This window comes from Biomphalaria glabrata, chromosome 11 (genome assembly GCF_947242115.1).
Source record: "Biomphalaria glabrata chromosome 11, xgBioGlab47.1, whole genome shotgun sequence".
Lineage (NCBI taxonomy): Eukaryota > Metazoa > Mollusca > Gastropoda > Planorbidae > Biomphalaria > Biomphalaria glabrata.
In genome coordinates, this window is record NC_074721.1 from 33,200,006 (window position 1) to 33,208,339 (window position 8,334).

Here is an 8,334-nt window from a genome sequence, read left to right on the forward strand (position 1 = left end):
ACTTTACGTGCTAGACATGGACTTTACGTGCTAGACATGGGCTTTACGTGCTAGACATGGGCTTTACGTGCTAGACATGGGCTTTACGTGCTAGACATGGACTTTACGTGCTAGACATGGGCTTTACGTGCTAGACATGGACTTTACGTGCTAGACATGGACTTTACGTGCTAGACATGGGCTTTACGTGCTAGACATGGACTTTACGTGCTAGGCATGGACTTTACGTGCTAGACTTGGACTTTACGTGCTAGACATGGACTTTACGTGCTAGACATGGGCTTTACGTGCTAGACATGGGCGTTTAGTGCTAGACATGGACTTTACGTGCTAGACATGGACTTTACGTGCTAGACATGGACTTTAAGTGCTAGACATGGGCTTTACGTGCTAGACATGGACTTTACGTGCTAGACATGGGCTTTACGTGCTAGACATGGACTTTACGTGCTAGACATGGACTTTACGTGCTAGACATGGACTTTACGTGCTAGACATGGACTTTACGTGCTAGACATGGACTTTACGTGCTAGACTTGGACTTTACGTGCTAGACATGGACTTTACGTGCTAGACATGGGCTTTACGTGCTAGACATGGGCGTTTAGTGCTAGACATGGACTTTACGTGCTAGACATGGACTTTACGTGCTAGACATGGACTTTAAGTGCTAGACATGGGCTTTACGTGCTAGACATGGACTTTACGTGCTAGACAAGGGCTTTACGTGCTAGACATGTACTTTACGTGCTAGACATGGACTTTACGTGCTAGACATGGACTTTACGTGCTAGACATGGACTTTACGTGCTAGACATGGACTTTACGTGCTAGACATGGACTTTACGTGCTAGACATGGACTTTACGTGCTAGACATGGACTTTACGTGCTAGACATGGACTTTACGTGCTAGACTTGGACTTTACGTGCTAGACATGGACTTTACGTGCTAGACATGGGCTTTACGTGCTAGACATGGGCGTTTAGTGCTAGACATGGACTTTACGTGCTAGACATGGACTTTACGTGCTAGACATGGACTTTAAGTGCTAGACATGGGCTTTACGTGCTAGACATGGACTTTACGTGCTAGACATGTACTTTACGTGCTAGACATGGACTTTACGTGCTAGACATGGACTTTACGTGCTAGACATGGACTTTACGTGCTAGACATGGACTTTACGTGCTAGACATGGACTTTACGTGCTAGACATGGACTTTACGTGCTAGACATGGACTTTACGTGCTAGACATGGACTTTACGTGCTAGACATGGACTTTACGTGCTAGACATGGGCGTTTAGTGCTAGACATGGACTTAACGTGCTAGACATGGACTTTACGTGCTAGACATGGACTTTACGTGCTAGACATGGGCTTTACGTGCTAGACATGGACTTTACGTGCTAGACATGGGCTTTTCGTGCTAGACATGGGCTTTTCGTGCTAGACATGGGCTTAACGTGCTAGACATGGACTTTTCGTGCTAGACATGGACTTTACGTGCTAGACATGGACTTTACGTGCTAGACATGGACTTTACGTGCTAGACATGAGCGTTTAGTGCTAGACATGGACTTTACGTGCTAGACATGGACTTTACGTGCTAGACATGGGCTTTACGTGCTAGACATGGGCTTTACGTGCTAGACATGGGCTTTACGTGCTAGACATGGACTTTACGTGCTAGACATGGGCTTTACGTGCTAGACATGGACTTTACGTGCTAGACATGGACTTTACGTGCTAGACATGGACTTTACGTGCTAGACATGGACTTTACGTGCTAGACATGGACTTTACGTGCTAGACATGGACTTTACGTGCTAGACATGGACTTTACGTGCTAGACATGGACTTTACGTGCTAGACATGGACTTTACGTGCTAGACATGGGCATTTAGTGCTAGACATGGGCGTTTAGTTCTAGACATGGACTTTACGTGCTAGACATGGACTTTACGTGCTAGACATGGACTTTACGTGCTAGACATGGACTTTACGTGCTAGACATGGACTTTACGTGCTAGACATGGGCTTTACGTGCTAGACATGGGCTTTACGTGCTAGACATGGGCTTTACGTGCTAGACATGGGCTTTACGTGCTAGACATGGACTTTACGTGCTAGACATGGGCTTTACGTGCTAGACATGGACTTTACGTGCTAGACATGGACTTTACGTGCTAGACATGGACTTTACGTGCTAGACATGGACTTTACGTGCTAGACATGGACTTTACGTGCTAGACATGGACTTTACGTGCTAGACATGGACTTTACGTGCTAGACATGGACTTTACGTGCTAGACATGGGCATTTAGTGCTAGACATTGGCGTTTAGTGCTAGACATGGACTTTACGTGCTAGACATGGACTTTACGTGCTAGACATGGACTTTACGTGCTAGACATGGACTTTACGTGCTAGACATGGACTTTACGTGCTAGACATGGGCGTTTAGTGCTAGACATGGACTTTTCGTGCTAGACATGGGCTTTACGTGCTAGACATGGACTTTACGTGCTAGACATGGGCTTAACGTGCTAGACATGGACTTTTCGTGCTAGACATGGACTTTACGTGCTAGACATGGACTTTACGTGCTAGACATGGACTTTACGTGCTAGACATGGACTTTACGTGCTAGACATAGACTTTTCGTGCTAGACATGGGCTTTTCGTGCTAGACATGGACTTTACGTGCTAGACATGGACTTTACGTGCTAGACATGGGCGTTTAGTGCTAGACATGGACTTTTCGTGCTAGACATGGGCGTTTAGTGCTATTATTTGCCGAAAGAGCAATTCAACCATTTAACGAAATTGTGACCGAATGTCGTATTAACTTCGAAGGAAATATACTTAGACAAAATGAAACATGTTCCTCAAAGCCAGCATGAACAGGGAGATTGAAACTAGAAAAAAAGGGGTATCTGGGTCATCGCTTTTTAAATGTTTTCATTAAAAAAAAATTAAAAAAGTAATCGACGTGAAATGGAACTTGAGGGCTAAATCCTCATCATCTTATGGAAATAGGTTTTATAGCTATTTATAGTTATTAATAAAAAAAAAAACAAATCAACTTGTACTACTTTATCAGTCAAGAAACGTTTCTTTCCCTTGTTCAAGATACAAAACAAAATAATTAATTACCAATGATTTATTAACTCATTGGTTAATTTCTTCTTTTTTAATTGATTCTTGTTTGTATTGTCAGGTAAAAAAAAATAATTGTGCAAAATTTCAATTTGATCCGAAATGGCGTGTGGGAGAAATCACGTGTACAAACTTTTTACTAGACAGACAGACATAGTGAGTTGATATAAGACTTGTAAAAAAAACAACAAAAAAACCTAGGTTCCCTCATTAGCATCTTCTCTATGGGAACCCTAACCCTAAAAAACTGAAATCACCAAATGGAAATAGACTGAGAAATCGCTGTTGATAGATCTCAGGGGAGACTCTGTGACAGGTTGTCGCCCTTTGTCTTTCAGGCAAGCTATGTCTTGTGTCTGCTCCTAGTATTTTTCCATGGACCATACACGCCTTCACATTGACTTGAATTCAGACCAGGCCTCAACTGGGCATGTGTAGCTACACTTTCCCCCCTTTCTTTCTCTTATCTTTATGCTCCACTAAAGCAAAGCGCTTGAGTCATCTGGCGACCATTGTCAAGTCATAGAAAGGCTGTATTGATTTCAATTGACTGGGGGTCCACTTGTAGTTCCAATTACTTCGTCCAATGATTCTCAAAAAGACGTACTGTGAAAAATAATGGTTAAAAAAAAACCACAACAATTCTTCCTTTTACAGCCCACAAAACCTTTTTTGTAAGAGCAATTATTTAGCTCTTAATAGATAATAAATGATAGATTAAAAAAAAAACAACAACTTTACCCTGTTCAATCCCTTTCTTCCCCCCCCCCCCCCCCACAATAACAACTTCCTGGTTTAGCGAATGTACCCAGAGTAGGGCCTAAATAAAATTCTAATGATATGCCTATAGATCCAGACTTTGAAGACGGTAGCCAAATGAAAGTCTGGTTATTATTTAACTATTTAATAATGGCTATATCTGGGAATACCCGCTGACGTATTAGCGTTCAAGAAATATAATGTCTAGAACTCAGACCAAATTTAATTATTAACTTATTATATTTTCCAAAAAAAAAATCATAGCTGTCAAACCAGAGTTTTCGTGTAGCCAATTAGCTAGTAATTCTTTTTTCAAAGATAAACATAAACTGTCAAATTTCTAGGAAAATTGTTGGAGCCGATTTCGAGATCCGTGTCCACCCAACCATGACGAGTTCGCCAGCTGAAAAGACGAATTGTAATAATATAGCTTTCATTAGAGCAGTAGCATTTTGATTCTTTCTAATTCAGACACGGAATACAGTATGACGTAAAAATCAAACAGTTAAATGTTAGAACCTTCAAGTTCCACGTGCAGAACATTTTAACAGTGAACAAGATCTGAAGGGCCGGCCGTCTGACTCACGTAACAGGAAGTCAGCGATCGGCGAAACAATTATGCGATGTTTTGTGTGTGAGTCCGCTATGGCGGCAAGTTCCAATATGGCTACTGTGGTCTTGAGTTTTTTTTTTGTTTTTTTTTTTTCCGCTTTTGGAATGACATATCTAGTGAAGGTCAGGCTGCAGTTATATTTAGCTTAGATGGTGAGGGAAGCACTTTTATTGTATGTTTATATTTGTAGTTTTAAGAATGGTCTCAAGCAGTGGTGCCCAACCGAATTCAGTCTCCGGGCCGTTTTAATTTCCATCACTCGTGTCGTGGGCCATATGATTAAAAAGGCTCATAAATGAAATTAAAGTGACCCCATATTATTTTAGTAGAACCCCCTGGATCTAGTGCTTACATTTATTAATGGGATATTTGAGGTATATAATTTTACGCGTCGGAAAATGGCTTCATTTTGCTGCTTAGAATATGAGCAACATTACCACCGACTCATTTTCAATTATTTTTGGGGGGGAGAGAGGGGGGGGTTTCTACATTTTGTGCTGGAGTTTCGGCGTGCCGGATGGAACAAATCGCGTGCCGGAGCTGGTCCGCGGGCCGTAACTTGGGCATCACTAGTCTAAAGGATGATTGCACGTGCAAAAGTAGAAAAACTGTCCTCGGACTGCTCCTGTAATGGACCGTTCCTGTAATGGACTGCTCCTACAAGGAGCGTGAGTAGTTAGTGCTAAGCACTAGGGTCCTGAGATCACCTACGGATCCAACAATAAGAATGGCCATGGGGCCTTTCAGTAAACTTCTTCCCTGAAGAGAGTTTTTTCTTAAACAAGGGAAAAAAATAGTATTTGACTGAAGTGATGATATAAGCTGAATTAGTCCGCTGTATAGTAGGCTGCCGTATCAGGCTTAGTGAACACAAACAAGAAATAGAAAGAATAGATAAATATACAGTTTTCCATGTTCATAGACTCTTCGCTAGCAGAGTGGTTACAGCGTTGGCATATGAAGCATGAGAAGGCTTTAGCCCACAAGTTCGAATTAAGGTAGTTTTTTTTTTTATTTAAACTTATTGTTATAAAAGCTTTTTTTTATTGTTAGTCTAGATCTATTACAAATTTTATTACATGACTGATTCAAACTAATTGATAGAAGTACGCTTGATATAAGCTTTCATTTTTTTAAAATATTTTTTATGTTTTTCTTGTTTTTAAGTATCTTAACAAAGCTCACTCTGTCTGTCTGGTAAAAAGTTTGTACATAATATATTTCTCCCACACCCATTCTCAAATCAAGATGAAATTTGCACAATTATTTCTTTTACCTAAAACACAAGAATCAATAAAAAAAAAAAATTAATCAGTTTGTTAATTTCTTACTGGTAATTATTTTATTTTTATTTGGTATCACGAACAAAGGAAAGAAATAGTACTTGACTGAAATGGTGGTATAAGTAGGGCTGAATTAGTCCCCTTTATAGGTCGCCGTCTGAGTCTTAGTGAACACATACATGACGGGACGAGACTAAAAAAACAATAGATATACAATCTACCATATTCCCAGGTTCTTCACTAGTAGAGTGGCACTGTCTTGGCTTAAGAAGCATGAGAAGGCTTTAGCCCACAAGTTCGAATTCAGGTTGACACCTTTTTTTTATAAATAAATTTAAAAAGTGATCACCCGTTCTTTCTCCTCCCACTCCGTTCCAACTGGTCCAGACAAGTGATAGGATCACAGCATATTGAGACAGAATAAAATTGCGCTAAACAATATTGATACAAATATGTCTAATTGCAAGGGTTCATTATTGTTAGTCGAGATCTATTTCAAAGTTAATAACATGACTGATAGAAACTCGTTGACACATCTTCACCTTCACCTATCCCTTAGTCCAGGGGCGGGCCAAAAAAATGCCCGCGGGCCACAGGCTTGAGCCCTGAGTTCAAATTCAAGTCGTACAACTTTAAAAAAAAAGCGATCACGGTGACCTTGACACAGATATCCCCCCCCACTCCCCTTATAGATCAGCTCTGTTGGCATATCTTGTATAACTTGACAGACTTCAGAAATGAACAGTATTACTTCCTAGCCCAAACCTCCTGCAGGACGGAAGGGGATATCTGCGGGTTGGGTTCGATCCTGGACCGTACTGACGATAGTTCTGAGCGCATACTACACTACCAGGAAGCCATCATATAGATCAATTAATTAAACATTCAAGGATCAGCGTGTATAAATATCTTTCCCTCTCCCGTCCCTGTTTTCGTCAACTTGTTTTCCTGTGCAGACCTTCAAATGGATCTATGTCTAAAACATGAAGTCCAGAGCACATTAAACAATAATTAATTTCTCTGTTATAAAAACTTTACCTGAAGTGAATGCCATATTTAAGTTTCATAATGAAAAGTATGAAAACTCCCCGGACCTGCCCATAACAATATCCAGAATTGCTGTAATATATGATGCATGAATTGTTATGACAATCTAAATGAATTATTGTCGCCTATAGGTAATAAAAGCAATCCTCACTCAACCATTTCTCAATTCGTGTATCATCTATTGATATTCGTTAAGCCGCTGAATGTCTGGCTGCCCTTAAGTATTTCAAATTTAAGTGAATAGTGGCGCCAATCTGCAAAGCCTACATGAACCAACATGTATATATCATTAGGATCATGTGTTCATTGTGTGCGTGTGTGTGTGTGCGTGAGCTTCAGTCGTAGAACAGTAATGGTTTATTTGGTAAAGCCAGTAGTTTTGTATTTGAAGTTATAAGCCCCTGAATCTTTGAAATTAAAGCAAATAGACAGCAACAATTTTTTTTATACATATATACATATATATAAACTTTTAACTACCCCCCCCCACCAGCACCACCAAATTCCAAAGTTTTTGATGTATATGCAACAACAGTGCCGGATTTACCTAACAGAGGCCACTGCAAACTATGCAGTCTTACTTTCATAGGCCCCTCGCTAATTCTAGGTGTAAATTTTTAAATTAAACCATTACTAGTCAACCGGCGGCGTACCATACGCCACTATTTTGCAGGGCCGGCCTTAGGATACTGCAACCTATGCGACCGCAGTGGGCCCCGCACTTTCAAATGACCCGCGCTAATTCTAGGTGTATAAATTATTAAATTAAACCATTTTATAACTTATAACAGACTTCCCGAGGCCTCCTGTCGATTTACCAGGAGCTCCTGGAAATTTCTGGAAGTTACTAAAATCTTTAGAAAACTCATACAAATCTCCTGAAATATATAGACAAAATTTGTCATTTTGGGGTGTCATTTAATACGGAAAACGCCAGTCCTAAGTGCGATTAAAAAAAATGGCATTATCCCGTTATTGTGTAATCTGGTGAAAAAAGCTTCTCGCCCCTCAAATTAATGAAGAATTACTTGAGGTTAACTATTCTCGTAGATAGATTGAAACATTTGGTAATTCTTACTATTGAGCGTGATCTATGTAGGAAATAACATTTTTATGATATACTGTATGACTTCGCTATACGCAAGGCTCGTAAAGTAATTCTGTACGTAGTAAAGAATGAATAAAATGCAAAGACGAATATATTTTCTAATACAAACTCTTAAATTTCACTTATTATCCGTATCCCTACCCAAACTTGGCCCCGCGAAATCCGTTTCACATAGGGGCCCACAACGGTTGAGTCCGGCCCTGCTATTTAGTGACGGGTGAATACAGAGTAGATTACTTGCTCCTCCCTTTTTGTTTCGTAGGGTACATCTAGTCCAACTTGCAGAAATAAAAGACTGATATTTCCTTTACTTCTTGTCCAAACTCTTGAGCCATGAAGATAATTATTTATATAGATAGAT